Below are 16,517 nucleotides of genomic sequence, written 5' to 3'. Positions count from 1 at the left end.
GTATTTTATTCACTCCTTCATATATTCTTATCTGGATAAAATGACAAGGCGGAAAAACTCATCACAAGAAAAAAGAACAAGAGGAAGTACCAAAGGCTAGGAACCTAATTTATACAAACATTGGTAATATGTCAGATCTAGAGTTCAGAATGACGAGTCTCAAGGTGCTAGCTGGGCTCAAAAAAGGCATGGAAGATATTAGAGAAACCCTGTCTGGAGAAATAAAAGCACTTATAGAGAAATAAAAGAACTAAAATCTAATTAGGTTGAAATCAAAAAAGTTATTAATGAGGTGCAATCAAAAATGGAGTCTCTTACTGCTAGGATAAATGAGGCAGAAGAGAAAATTAGTGATATAGAACACCAAATGACAGAGAATAAAGAAGCTGAGCAAAAGAGAGACGAACAGCTACTGGACCACAAGGGGAGAATTCAAGAGATAAGTAATACCATTAGACGAAACATCAGAATAATTGGGATTCCAGAAGAAGAAAGAGAGGGAGCAGAAGTTATATTTAAGAGAATTATTGTAGAGAATGTCCCTAATATGGCAAAAGGAACCAGCATCAAAATCCAGGAGGTGCAGAGACCCCCCCCCCCAAATCAATAAGAATAGGTCCACACCCTGTCATCTAATAGTAAAATTTACAAGTCTTAGTGACAAAGAGAAAATCCTGAACACAGCCCAGTACAAGAAGTCTGTAACATAGAATGGTAAAAATATTAGATTGGGGGCGCCTGGGTGGCTCAGTGGGTTAAAGCCTCTTCCTTCGGCTCAGGTCATGATTCCAGGGTTCTGGGATTGAGCCCCGCATCGGGCTCTCTGCTCCTCAGGGAGCCTGCTTCCTCCTCTTTCTCTGCCTGCCTCTCTGTCTACTTGTGATCTCTGTCTGTCAAATCAATAAAATCTTAAAAAAAGAAAAATTAGATTGGCAGCAGACTTATCCACAGAGACCTGGCAGGCCAGAAAGAACTGGCATGATATATTCAGAGCACTAATGAGAAAAACATGCAGCCAAGAATACTATATCCAGCTAGGCTAGCATTGAAAATAGAAGGAGAGATAAAAAGCTTCCAGGACAAACAAAAACTGAAAGAATTTGCGAACACCAGATGAGCTCTACAAGAAATATTGAAAGGGGTCCTTTAAGCAAAGAGAGACCCTAAAGGTAGTAGATCAGAAAGGAACAGAGACTATATACAGTCACCTTACAGGAAATACAGTGGCACTAAATTCATATCTCTCAATAGTTACCCTGAATGTAAATGGGCTAAGTGCCCCAATCAAAAGACACAGGGTATCAGAATGGATTAAAAAAAAACAAAACCCATAAATATGCTGTCTACAAGAAACTCATTTTAGACCCAAAGACACCACCAGATTTAAAGTGATGGGGTGGAAAACAATTTACCATACTAATGGATATCAAAAGAAACCTGGGGTGGCAATCCTTATATCAGATCAATTAGATTTTAAGCCAAAGACTATAATAAGAGATGAGGAAGCATATTGTATCATACTCAAAGTGTGTGTCCAGCACACTCTTGTGCTTCAAACTTGTACAGTGATATACAATTACTTCTCAATAAAACTGGAAAAATCCTATGATGATCTCAGTACACCAGAAAAAGCATTTGATAAAACTTAACATTCCTTCATGCAAAAAAACCTCACAACAATCAGCATATAGAGGGAACATACCTCAATATTAATAAAAGCCATAAGTGACAAGTCCACAACCAACTGAAAGCTTTTCCTCTAAGATCAAATACAAGGCAAGGAAGTCCACTTTCTCCACTTTTATTCAACATAGTATCAGACATCCCAGCCAGGGCAATTAGGCAAGAAAAAGAAAAAAAAGCATCCAAATTGTAAAGGAAGAAGTAAAATTGTCACTAGTTACATGACATGATACTATATGAAAAACCCATTAGGACTCCACCAAAAAACTGTTAAAACAGCAAATTCAGTAAAGTTGAAAGATGCAAAATAAATATACAAAAATCAGGTGTTTCTATACACAAATAAGACACTATCAGAAGGAGCAACTAAAAAATCAATCTCATTTATATTTGCATCAAAAAGAATAAAATACCTAGGAATAAATTTACCAAGGAGGTCAAAGACTTGGTATACTTGGCACACTGAAAACTGTAAGACACTGGGGTGCCTGGGTGGCTCAGTGGGTTAAAGCCTCTGCCTTAGACTCAGGTCATGATCCCAGGGTCCTGGGATTGAGCCCCGCATCGGGCTCTCTGCTCAGCAGGGAGCCTGCTTCCTCCTCTCTCTTACTCCCTCTCTGCCTACTTGTAATCTCTGTCTGTCAAATAAATAAATAAAAATTTTTTAAAAAATTTAAAAAACTGTAAGACACTGATGAAAGAAATTAAAGAGAAATTAAAGATGGCAAAAATAAATGGAAAGATATTCTGTGCTCATTGTGTTCATGGATTGGAAGAACTTACATTGTCAAAAATGTCCCTATTTCTCAAAGCAATACAGATTCAATGCAATCCTTATCAAATTTCTAGTGGAATTTTTTTTTTTTTTTTTTTTTTACAGAAATACAACGAACAACCCTCCTGTTTGTATGAAACCACAAAAGACCCCAAATAGCCGGCAATCCTGAGGACAAAAAACAAGCAAATGAACAAACAAAACCACACAAAGCTAGAGACATCATTTTCCCTGACTTCAAACTATATTATAAAGCCATACTAATAAAAAAAGCATGGTACTGACATAGAAACAGACCCATGTATCAATAGAACAGAACAGTGTCCAGAAATAAATGTACATAGATGGTCAATTAATTTATGACAGTCAAGAAGGTTCAATGGGAAAGGATGGTCACTTCAATAGACGATGCTGGGAAAACTGAAGAGCCACATGCAAAAGAATGAAACTGGCCCACTATCCATACCACTCACAAAATTGGGTATTTACCCTAAAGATACAAACGTAGTGATCCAAAGGGGCACGTGCACCCAAATGTTTACAGCAGCAATGTCCACAATAGCCAAACTATGGAAAGAACCTAGATGTCCATCAACAGATGAATGGATCAAGAAGATGTGGTATATATACACAATGGAATACTATGCAGCCATCAAAAGAAATGAAATCTTGCCATTTGTGACAACATGGATGGAACTAGAGCGTATCATGCTTAGCGAAATAAGTCAAGCAGAGAAAGACAACTATCATATGATCTCCCTGATATGAGGAAGTGGTGATGCAACATGGGGGCTTAAGTGGGTAGGAGAAGAATAAATGAAACAAGATGGGATTGGGAGGGAGCCAAACCATAAGTGACTCTTGATCTCACAAAACAAACTGAGGGTTGCTGGGGGAAGGGGGTTTGGGAGAAGGGGGTGGGATTATGGACATTGGGGAGGGTATGTGCTTTGGTGAGTGCTGTGAAGTGTGTAAACCTGGTGATTCACAGACCTGTACCCCTGGGGATAAAAATATATGTTTATAAAAAATTAAAAATTATATAATTAAAAAAAATTAACTCCAATGTATTAAAGACCTAAAGGTAAGACCTGAAACCACAAAACTCCTAGGAGAAAATATAGGGGGTAAGCTTCTTGATATAGAGTTTGGCAGTGACTTTTTTGGATTTGACACTAAAGGCAACAAAAGTAAAGAAAAAAAAGTGGGACTACATCAGGCTAAAAAGCTTTTGTGCAGCAAAGGTAACCAACAGCAAAATGAAAAGACAACCTAGGGAATGGAGAAAATATTTGCAAATCATCTATTTAATAAGGGGTTAATATCTAAAATATATTAAGAACTCGTGCAGAAAACAAACAATCTCATTTTTAAAATGAGCAGAGAAGGTGAATAGAGCTTTTCCCAAAGATCTATAGGAACATGAAAAGTATGCTCAACATCACTACTCATCGGGGAAATGCAAATAAATAACCAACAGAATGGCTATTATAAAAAAATAAGACATAATGAGTTTTGAGAAGGATGTGGAGAAACAAAACCCTCAAGTACTGATGGCAGCACTGTGGAAAAAATTACGGAGTTTCCTCAAAAAAATTCAAGATAGAATTTTATGATCCAGCAATCCCACTTCTGGGTATTTATCCAAAGGAAAAGGAATCACAATCTCAAAAAGATATAAAGATATCTGTATCCCTATGTTCACTGCAGCATTATTTACAATAACCAAGACATTGAAACAACTTAAGAGTTCATTAATGGGTAAATGGATGAAGGAAATGTGGTATATACATAAAAGGGAATATAAGAATTAGTCTTTTTCTCCTCAAAATAACCCATAGATTCAGAGCAAGAGTCAGCAAAATTTCTGCATTTTTTTTTTTAAAGAAGTTGACAAACTGAAATCTAAACTTGTATGGAAATATAAAGTACATGAAACAGCCAAGCTAATTTTGAAAAGAATAGTAAAGTTGTAGGATTTGCACTAACAGAATTCAAGACTTACTACAAAGTTACAGTAATTGAGAATAAGTAGTACTGGTATAAGGTTGGATATACAGATCCTGGAAATAGTGAGTCTGGAATAGACCTACCCACAATGAGGAAACGGGAAAGGGAATCTTTATGACAAATGGCATGAAACAATCATACTCTCAGATGTAAAAGGATAAAGAAAAACTTCAACTTTTACATTATATGTAAAAATCAACTCAAATGAATTAAAGACCTAAATGTAAGAGCTAAAAGTATATAACTACTAAAAGAAATCATGGATTGGGGGGAATTTACCTTAGATTAGGCATAGTTTTCTTAGGATATAAAAAGTACTAATTATTAAAATTGACTACTGGCAGCTTTTGACCTGCATAACTTCTCTTATTTACATCTGGACAAGCTATTAAGAAACCTTGGATGCTCTCTCTTTTCTCATGGCTGAGAAGTTTCAGTCACGCAAGTCCCACATACACAAAGGAACCCTCACCCCAGCCCTACTACCTAACCACCATGTAATCCCAAATCCTCCATACTTCCAATCCCATTTGGACTTACTTTGGTACCTGGCTTGCTTTCCCCAGAAAACCTTATTATAGGAGTAATAAACTTTTTTTATACCCTCTTGGGTGTGTGTGTGTGTGTCCACACAAAATATTCAGTTTTGATATCTGAACCAAATTTTAGGTGAAGGGTTATAGTTTCTTCTATGGAGTAATGACATCATCATCTTCTTTTTCTTCTTTTGAAGTGTTAAATACTAACTTATACCTCACTTAATTTTGTAAACATTATACATTAAGTACCTTTACCTTTAAACCTAATATTTATCCCAATGTACTTTATTGTTTTTTTAAAGATTTTATTTACTTATTTGACAGAGAGAGAGAGATCACAAGTAGGCAGAGAGGCAGGCAGAAGCAGGCTCCCTGCTGAGCAGAGAGCCCGATTTGGGGCTCGATCCCGGTACCCTGAGATCATGACCTGAGCCAAAGACAGAGGCTTTAACCCAGTGAACCACCCAGGTGCCCCATACCCCAATGTACTTTAAAGAAGACAACCATACCAACTAACATTTTAAACAGTGTCCACTACTGTGCAGTTATGTCAGTAATGGAAATCTTGTTTATATGTATTCTAATTTAGGCTTATACCCTGTTAAGCTCCCATCTCTCTTATTCAGTAGAGCATTTGCATTACCAAGATGGATTATTATTTTGTTCTTTCTCATGCCTTCCTTGACAAATCTATTTCATAACCACTTCAGACTTTTCAAAGAAGAGGTCCAGATTCATGGAAGCATATGGTGCTTTGGGGTAGACCTGAGACAGAATGCCTGTTTTTTTTTTTTTTTTTTTTTATTTCAAATCAAGACTCGTTCCCCCTTGTGAAGGCAACCTCTATATTATAGAGTCTAACCAGTACCTATCTTTAAAGAGATAGAGACTTGTGCTTCAGAAGACACTGTTTATACTGAATTTCATGTGAATGGTACCTTTGGATTCTTAAAAGTGTCCACCTACCATAGTACCTGTCATTCTTGTCTAAGCTGATAAAGAACCTACAGTAAATTTAAAAGGTATTGCTTTGAAACTCCAGATGAGTGATTCATCTATACCAAAGTCAGAAGCCAATATGTACATTGCCAGTATCACAGACCAATGAGGCATACAAGTTTTGATGGAACTTCTAAAACACTAAAAACATATCTTTTCAGTCTTGATTTTTAATTTAAGTCTCAATCATCTGTGGGCCACTCACATATTTGCATTTAGATAAAAAACTTATAAGAATAAAAGGCTTTTAAAATCCCAAGCAAAAATCTCTAGTTGAGATAATTCATGTGCCATACTCAAACATTAGGAGTTTTTCCCTTCCTCACTGAGGTCTTTCCCAGCTTCTCTTACTCATGGCATGAGCTAGGCCAGCTGTCTGCACTGAGTGCTAGTCATGGCACCAATTAAATATCTTAAGACTTTTCTGTTTTCCAGCTCAATTCTGTAATTCCTACCTTATAATGATAACCATTTCCCCCTTTATTAAGTAGCATATTATAAGGGTCGATTATGCTCACAACCTGATTCTATCTCATTTTTTTTCTAATTGATCCCTGCTACTTCAAGACTTCATTGGTACTCTAAGTAAACCCCAAGAGTATATATAAAAATAAAGAAGATATAAAAGATACAAAATAATATCCAGCATGACTGCTTCTAAAAAATAAGGGTTTGACCTTCTCTAGTCAGACTGGAGAGTTAAAAAATGAGTTAGAAACCTTGCACACTACAGTCAGTACACATTTTCAAAGACAGCACATGACATCACAACTCTAGACAGAACTACATTCACTATAAGGTATATGACTATACAACATCACACCAGTCAGAATGGCTAAAACACCAAGTCAGAAAATAACAAATGTTGTTGTGGATGCAGAGAAAGGCGAACTCTCTTACACTATCAGTGGGAATCCAGGCTGGTGCAGCCACTCTGGAAAACAGTATGGAGGTTCCTCAAAAAGTTGAAAATAGAGTTACTCTATGACTCAGCAACCACACTACTAGGTATTTACACCAAAGATACAAATGTAATGGACAGAAGGGGCACCTGCACCCCAATGTTTATAGCAGCAATGTCTACAATAGCCAAACTGTGGAAAGAGCTGAGATGTCCATCAACAGATGGATGGATAAGGAAGATGTGGTTCATATATACAATGGAATATTACTCAGCCATCAGAAAGGATGAATGCTTACCATTTACACTGACCTGGATGGAACTGGAAGGTATTATGCTGAACAAAATAACGCAATCAGAGAAAGGCAATTATCGTATGGTTTTACTTATATGTGGAGTATAAGAAACAATGCAGAGGATCATATGGGAAGGGCAGGAAAACTAAATGGGAAGAAATCAGAGAGGGATACAAAACATGAGAGATTCTCATACATAGGAAATAAACTGAGGGTTGCTGGAGGGATGGAGTAATTGTATGATAGGTATTAAGGAGGGCACATGAGGTGATGTGTACTGGGTGTTATAGGCCACTGGTGAATTATTGAACTGTACATCTGAAACGAATGTACTATATGTTGGCTAATGGAATTTAAAATTTAAGAAATAAATACATATTGCTATCCCATGAAAGTCATTGTATTGATTTTAGAAAGAAAATCAGGTTAGTCATGTTTTTAATACCAAAATATCTAGCAAATTCATCAATGAGTTAGAACTTTACATGAACAGAGAACTGTTTTTTTTTTTTTTAATTTTATTTATTTATTTGATAGACAGAAATCACAAGTAGGCAGAGAGGCAGGCAGTGAGAGAGGAGGAAGCAGGCTCCCTGCCAAGCAGAGAGCCTGATGCGGGACTCGATCCCAGGACCCTGAGATCAAGACCTGAGCCAAAGGCAGAGGCTTAACCCACTGAGCCACCCAGGCGCCCTGTGGGGACTTTTTTATGTAAGTCTGTGATTTTACAGAACTGGGACCCAAGGCCTACAGAGTTAATGACTGTTCAAGGTAATAAAAGTACTTAGTAGCCAATCAGACTATAGTCTGGATTTTATGACTCATGCTGCAGCATTCTTTAATCAAGATCCTTTATTTTTACCTTCTCCAAATCCATCATCATAATCCTTTCTTCTGGTAATGCACCCTGATTTTTCTTGGGAAACAAGTTTTTTTCTTCGCAGACACTGGACCAGGCAGAACTGACTCCCTCCCCAGTTTCAAGAGCTGGCCTATGATTTAGTTTGGGCAATCAGAGCCAGACATACTCAATTCTAGGACTATGTTTCAGGTTCCAGTAGTCATTCACTCCACTACCAACGCTGTTGAGAGAATAGACTGTAAGCCTGGAGTTGCTGCAGCTAGCTTACCATGTTAAGGAGCAAGTCATGCTGAGCTCACATGAGTAAATCAATTCCCCTTTTGGCTTAAACCAGAGTAAGTCAAATTTCTGTCTCTCATGTTGGAAATCCCCACTAATACACTTTCTATTATACAGTGCCATGAATGATCAAATTTTGTGAAAAGGAAAGAAAGCCCATCTAAAACCTGCAAAGACATTCTCTAATATAATGTAGTTATCTTTTCCTTTTCCACTATATGCTGTGGATACATGTGGATACGTGATGTTGATATATTGATATAAAGTCTTAGAAAATTGTACTTTGTTCTGCTTTAATTTTGGAGGAATTGGTGTGATTAGTTATAGGTACTAGGCCAATTTGAGTGCAGAGAACAGGATCCCAGTGTCTGTTTATCCTCACCAAGGAATTGAAACAGGAGAAAATCTGAGCCAGAGAATAGTTTAAGAAACTTTCACAAATCTCTTCAGAGAACATTCTAGATTCTAAGAAAGCTAACAAAAAGCTGCAATCTGAGGATTATACTATTTCACAGACTGCACACAATTATTTTTCTTTTTATAGAACAATGATATTATGAAATTTTTACAGAAAAAATAAACAATTAAGTTTTGAATCTATCAAAGCCACTCAAAACTCATTCTAATTATTGACAGTATGGACAAGATTTTTCTTTTTTCTTTTTTTTTTTTTTTTTTTTAGCTCTATTGGTAATGCTATGGTGCTATTTCTGGCTGTGGGCAAGATGGACCAGATAGCCATGTAGGCTAAGTCATAACGGTCTGGATTGGAGAGAAAAGCAGTGACTCATTCAGTTTCTTCTCCCTGGGGCAAAAGAGAGGATTTGATGCTGACTGAGGTCTACCAGGATCAAATTCTAGAGTCAAAGAGGTAGAACTGGTCCAGGACCATCAAGGTTTCAAGTGAAGTGCCCTGTATTTCTAACATGCTTCGCTACTATCTTATCCTGCAACCTCTGAGAATGTATGGAAGTTTGGAAAGGGTTGATACATGATACAGCCCATGAACTGAAGCTTCATTAGCTTTACGTGATTTCCTTTGGCAGATTCCTAAGCGTAGGCTTGAGAACTGGCCATTTATCTAAATTGTGAGTCTCTGAGTAAGTCAGAAAGGAAAGGGAGAGGAAGAAGATTATGAGGAAGGTAAGGGCTGAATATGGACATGAGGCAGTCAATATATTTCGGTGGTCTACACACAAGTCATTTTGAGACACTAAACAAGTAATTCTATCACATTTTATAGGTGAGGACAAGAAAGCCTAAAGGTAGGCTGTCAGCGCAATGTCACAGGTAGCCTAGCAGTCAAAAAAAGCAAACTTGAGAGGTGGCTGAATATTACGCAAACTTACAACAACCGTGGGTCAATGAATTCTTCATGTCTTAGAGGTTTTCTTGCCAAGGCAGCATGAAAAGTGTTTGGCCACGTTTATCCACCTGGCACTTACCTAATGAAAATGATGGTTGTAAGCACCGTGTAAAAAACAGATCTTGAGAAGGATTGCCAAATTCTGGTTCTAGAGGATTATTGGATCAGAGATGCTATCATTTCTTGAAATGGAGCTCTGAATGGCCTCTGTGTGCAGACCAGACAGTGAGTTATACATGCAAAATGTGAGAACCTTAAATCAAAGGAGAGGCAGCTTACCTCCCCAACCCTCAGAGAATAAAATAAAGAGCAAAGGAAAAGCTTCAAGTTAGATACATGGAGAATTGAAAAAAAGATTTTCAGGGCGCCTGGGTGGCTCAGTGGGTTAAGCCACTGCCTTCTGCTTAGGTCATGATCTCAGGGTCCTGGGATCAAGTCCCACATCGGGCTCTCTGCTCAGTGGGGAGCCTGCTTCCCCATCTCTCTCTGCCTGCCTCTCTGACCTCTTGTGATCTCTGTCAAATAAATAAAGAAAATCTTTAGAAAAAAAATAAAGATTTTCATATGGGTTATGGGACGCCTGGGTGGCTCAGTTGGTTAAGCGGCTGCCTTCGGCTCAGGTCATGATCCCAGCGTCCTGGGATCGAGTCCCACATCGGGCTCCTTGCTTGGCAGGGAGCCTGCTTCTCCCTCTGTCTCTGCCTGCCAGTCTGTCTGCCTGTGCTTGCTCTCACTTCTCTCTCTATGACAAATAAATAAAATAAAATCTTAAAAAAAAAAAAAGATTGTGTTTATAAAAAAAAAAAAAAAAAAGATTTTCATATGGGTTAGAGAATGATCTCACATGGAAGTTTCTACCACACCTGAGAGAGAATAAACCTCCCTCATTCACTGGGGAGCCAATTCTTTATCTGCCCTGAGGTACTAACCACTTACATTTTCCTTTCCTTTATGATACTAAGTTTTCAGCCTCTTCTCTGACGCTAACAGAACACCAAACCACAACACCCCCCAGCTTTGTTTCCCAAGGGGCAACAACCCAACTTGCTGTCTGGGAGGAAAAATATAACTCAATAATCCTAAAAGTAAATACTGTTGATACAAAAGGATTATTAAATAAAATCCACTCTGTGTTCTGTTGACCTTGACAAAGTTTCCTAAAAGAGGTCTTTTCCTCTGAAGAAAAGAAACTTTGATAGACCAATGGTAGCAATATAATAGGCAGAAATTGGAGCTGAAGTCTTTGTTTTCAGTGTTTACCTTTAAATGGAGAATAAAATGTCAACCTGCAGAAAGTATGTAAAATCATTAATTATGAAACATCAAAGCATTGGTTATGTGAGTAAACATCTGAAAAGTCTCTTGGAGTGGCTTACCATATTGGACAAAGCTTCTGTGATTTTTATTCATTCATGATTATTTATTGATACCTCTGAGTGAGTGAAGGGTCTTAAAGGAGATCTCTTGACTGAAGTCTACTGTTCAACATTAACAATGAAGATAATGAGTCTAGGTATGGCTAGTTGAAGTACTGTATTAAGCTTCATCTGAATAACCTAGCGATAGTACTGAATAACCTCCAGACTGTACAGTAAGTACATTTCCCAGAAAGAGTGGCCATTTTTACATCATTAGATGGAGACCCTAGCCAACAATGTTACTCTTACTATATTTCTAGTAGTTCTTACTCCAAGTTGTTTAAAAGGCAAAAGAGAAACTCATGATAATTTTATCACAGAGAGGTGAAAACTTCATTCCATATATTCCATATAATTCCATATATTATGAACAGTGGGAATCTCTACCTATTGGAAACCATTAAAACGATCCAAGTGAAGAAACGCCATAGAATGAATGTTTGTGTCTCCCTAAAATTTACTTTTTTTTTTAAGTATATGTGCTGCCAAAGTGAGTACCTCCCTAAAATTCATATGTTGAAACATAATTCCCACTGCGGTGTTATTAAGGAGGGAGATGATTAGGTCAGGTGGATAGAGCCCTCATGAATGGGCTTAGTCCCCTTATAAGAGACCTCAGAGTACTCCTTTGCCCCTTCTGCCATGGGAAGACACAGGAAAACATAGTTGTCAATGAACCAGGAAACAGGCACCACCAGACACTGATCTTGCTGGTGCCTTGATCTTGAACTTCCCAGCTTCCAGAACTGTAAGAAATACTTTTCTGTTGTTTATAAACCACCCAGACTATAGTATTTCGGTATAGCATCCTGAACTAACTAAGCCAAAAATCAACATTGAGAATAAGCTTGTTTACTGGTTAAGGTAAATTAGATAACATAGCGGGACTACCTCCCTTCCTACCCAAAGCCAGACCTTGACTATGATTTACAGACTCAATGGCAGGTGAGAAAGCTAAGACCTTATACCAACAATACTAGGTACCAAACATGTGTCATTTCCTGCCCACAGGTTATCACAGTCTTGTAGAGGGACACACTCTAGTGCAGTAAGACATTGTGCAAATGCACAAAACTTGCAAATGTACAAAAAAGTGCAAAATGCAGTAGCATCCGTTATACCTGAGAAATAGGAGAGAGGTCTCCAAAAACTTCTGGAGTATATGAACAACATAACTTATCCAGTTGTGTTTGAAACCGAGCATATGAGACAGTAGATTTAAAGAGGGACTCTGCGGCTGATTAGCAACCTAAGCAGAAACCCATATTTATATCTCCCTCTGTACTTTATACATAGTAAGTGCTCAATAAATCCATATGTATTTTGCATTTAATTAAATGAGGAATAACTTAAGAATTACAAAACTGAGGCAGACCTGGAAACAGGGGTGCCTGTAAGAGGAAAGGGGGCAACAGTTGTACAATCTATTTTATTTATTCTTACTATATCCCTTGCCTTGGTAGTGCCACTCCCATCCATCACAGTCCAGTCCAGTCAGTGTTTAGGCTCAAAGAGATCTTGAGGGGCACAAAATCTTTTTATTTCAGTTTCTGTTCTTCAAAAACCTCATTATGCAAGTACCTTCCCCAATACTGTTACCTCCTTTTTTCTCTTTCTAGCCAGACTAAAGCATTATGCTTCCTATTCCAAAGATAAATGAGGCCACTGTGGGAATGCAAGCTGGTACAGCCACTCTGGAAAAGAGTATGGAGGTTCCTCAAAAAGTTGAAAATAAGCTACCCTATGACCCAGCAATTGCACTACTTTTATTTACTCCAAAGATACAAATGTAGTGATCCAAAGGGGCACCTGCACCCCATTGTTTATAGGAGCAATGTATACAATAGCCAAACTATGGAAAGAGCTTAGATGTCCATCGACAGATGAATGGATAAAGAAGATGTGGCATATATATATGTATATGTACACATACACACACACACACACAAACACACACACACACACACACAGGAATATTATGCAGCCATCAAAAAAATGAAATCTTGTCATTTGCAATGACATGGATGCTAGAGGGTATTATGCTAAGTGAAATAAGTCACTCAGAGAAAGGCAATTATCATATGGTCTCACTGGTATGTGGAATTTGAGAAACAAGGCAGAGGATCATAGGAGAAGAGAGGAAGAAATGAAACAAGATAAAACCAGAGAGGGAGATAAATCATAAGAGACTCAATCTCAGGAAACAAACTTGGGGTCGCTGGAGTGGAAGAGGTGGGAGGGATAGGTGGCTGGGTGATGGACATTGGGGAGGGTATGTTACTGTGAGCACTATGAATTGTGTAAGACTGATGAGTCATAGACCTGTACCCCTGAAACAAATAATACATTATCTGTTAATAAAAAATAGATAAGTAAATAAATAAATAAATAACAAATGATGCTACCAGCTAGGAATTCCCTTATCCTCCTATTCTTATTTCTTGACGTACAAATAGCCAACGCATTACAACAAAGCTTTCCCATGAAAAGGCACCATCCAGATTTCCTGATGTGCAGGCGTAAATGCTGATGACTCCAGCTGCTGTCCCTCAGGGTCTCGTGCTGCATTTGTTTAGAGGCCAGGCTTTCTTCATGATACTCCCAGCATGACTGAAGATGGAAGGGATGCTGACAGGCCCAGCCCCTTAGACATGGGACTTTTTCAGTTGTAGACCTTGGCATTCCATGGGCCTAGCCAGAATTTCCTTGGGATGGAGTTATACTTGAGACGCTTCCTGCCTAATCTCCTGGTGTCCCTTTCCTTCATAGTTGTAGACCTCCATGGTTAGAAGGATCTCCCCAATTTCTCTTGCTCCCTCTTCTTGATCTTTCCCCAATAAATGTCTTACACATCTAAACACATCTTGGTGTCTTCCCAGAGAACCGTAACTAAGATACTTCTATCACGAATGAAGTTTTCTCTCTCACCTGTATGATTATCCCAGGACCTAGCTCATTCAGACCTACTGGGTACCTTTTATTTTCCCTCACTGTAGTTCTTTCCCTGAAGCCTACATGTGAGCTCAAAAAGCCCCCATTAAGAAAATAAAAAGGATCACCTTCTAGCGAATGACATCTCTTTCCATGTCTTCTCATCCAGCCCTTTCCTTTGCTCCTTTATTCTTTAATCAACTAAAATGTGCTCAGATAGTGAAAGTGCTATTCCTTAAGTCACCAATGACTTTCTAATTCCCAGAACCAATAGACAGTTTTTAAGCTTGAAATTAATATATTTCTGTGTTGCATGTGTCACCATTGACCATGCTTCCCTCGCCATGAAGACTTTCTCCTCCCATGGTCCCCAGGTCATCAAGCTTAGTCTTCTTTCTACTCCCCAGTGGCAGCCTCTCAGCCTCCTTCACTGACTCCTCGAGCTGTTCACCTCCAAAGTCCCCACACCACAGCTTTTGCAATTGTTCTTCTGCTCAGTGCATTTTTTCCTCAGAGAATCTCAGTTACTTCAATGATTTTAACAACATATATGCTGAGGCTTACCAAAAGACGTGTCTGTATGGCGGGTGGGACATACCTAGACCTAGCTGACTGTGAAACAGATGTCAGATAATTGCCTCTGATTTGACATGTCCACATCACAACCTATCCCTTCACCTTTCCCTTCAGGAGTTCATATCCTTAGTTTCTTATCTTGGTTGTCATAAGCATAAAGACAAAACCTGCCCATCACCCTTATTTCTTCTCTCCAGGTGGAAACTTCATGGATGGTGGTTTCGACTATAAAACACAGAGCTTAGGTCTCTACAGCTCAATTTTGCGTGATAGCTTGGAGTATCTCTGATAGACAGGAAAACCAGAAAGAAGAGGACAAAAGACAAGCAGAAAAATAAAGTAGGGCATAATAAGATTTAAAAATAAAAAGAAACTATCTGTTTAGTTATCTGCCTTTAGACAGAAATGGAAATAGTGTTCTTATCCCCAGTTTACAGATGGATAGTTTCGACCCAGATTGATTAACTCAAGGCCAGTTAGCAAGTCTGCTGCAAAAGGGAAACCAAGACCCAGGATTCTGGTTTATTAGTGCAGAGCACCTCGTGCTACATGACAATGACTCAACGGTGACAAAGTAAATATAAGGGAGGCCAGGTGTTTCAGCAAGCACTGTCCCACCATAATGGGACACAGAGACATCTTTCAGAGAAAGCCCCCTCTTCTCACTCCATGCATCTCTGAGCATTGGGCTTAATCTCAAATACCATCTGCGCAGACAGTGCAGCATCTGTATAAAGAGAGCAGAAGGCAACTTACTCTCCTCTGCTTGTCACCTGAAAGGAATAAATCCTTCCTGGATGACAGCCCACCCTGCTACCACCAAGTCTGAGAAGCCATCTGGGGCAGTCATTCTCCTAAAATCCATGAACATCAGTGGACATCACTTCATCAGAGCAGTATCATTGGTTTCAAGGAAACTCTCGTGCTGGGAGGGAGCTCTGGGTACCCTAAACCTGACACAACATATCTCAGAGAATTATATGCTATCTGGCCAAACATGATAATGATTTCACTGAGGTATTGGAGAGCATGCTGAAGTTATTACAAACAGTTTTTATAAGTCTGTCAAATCACATTGTAAAGTGGGCTCTTAGCAGAATCTAGAATTAGGACTTTTTAAAGAACAACATTTTGGGGGCGCTTGGGTGGCTCAGTGGGTTAAAGCCTCTGCCTTCGGCTCAGTCATGATCTCAGGGTCCTGGGATCGAGCCCCGCGTCGGGCTCTCTGCTCGGCGGGGAGCCTGCTTCTTCCTCTCTCTCTCTCTGCCTGCCTCTCTGCCTACTTGTGATCTCTGTCTGTCAAATAAATAAATAAAATCTTTAAAAAAAAAAAAAAAAGAACAACATTTTGGTCAGCCATGAAGAAAAACAGACTAAGTTCACTGATCCTTAGCAAAAGAACTTTCCAAACTTTTCTTTTCTTTTTTAAGATTTCATTTTGAGAGAGAATGAGAGAATAAGGGAGTACACGCAGGGGGAGGCTCAATCCCAGGACCCAGGAATCATGTCCTGAGCCAAAGGCCAACGCTTAACTGACTGAGCCACGGAGGTGTCACCTAACCTATTCTTTACACAGTAGATAATATCATGTTCTGACCTTCTACAACATCAAAGGCCCTGTGAACATTTCATCTGACTTAATAAACACCATAATCCTAGTGGGTACTACATTTTTGCATTTGAGGAAAATGAAGATCATGTAGATTAAATTAGTTGCCAAACCCACAGAGAGCTTAATATACTAGGAAGAGGCAAGGCTGGAATTACAATCCAGGTATTACCAATTCCAAAGTTCTGCTCTTTCACCATGTTCCAAATTAGGCTGTGAAAGGTGTCTGGCTGGCTTTTTCAGTAAAGCATGTGACTCTTGATTTCAGGGTCA

Source organism: Mustela lutreola, chromosome 4 (genome assembly GCF_030435805.1).
Source record: "Mustela lutreola isolate mMusLut2 chromosome 4, mMusLut2.pri, whole genome shotgun sequence".
Taxonomy (NCBI): Eukaryota; Metazoa; Chordata; class Mammalia; order Carnivora; family Mustelidae; genus Mustela; species Mustela lutreola.
The sequence above is the reverse complement of the archived record's forward strand: the minus strand, read 5'-3'. Positions refer to the sequence as shown.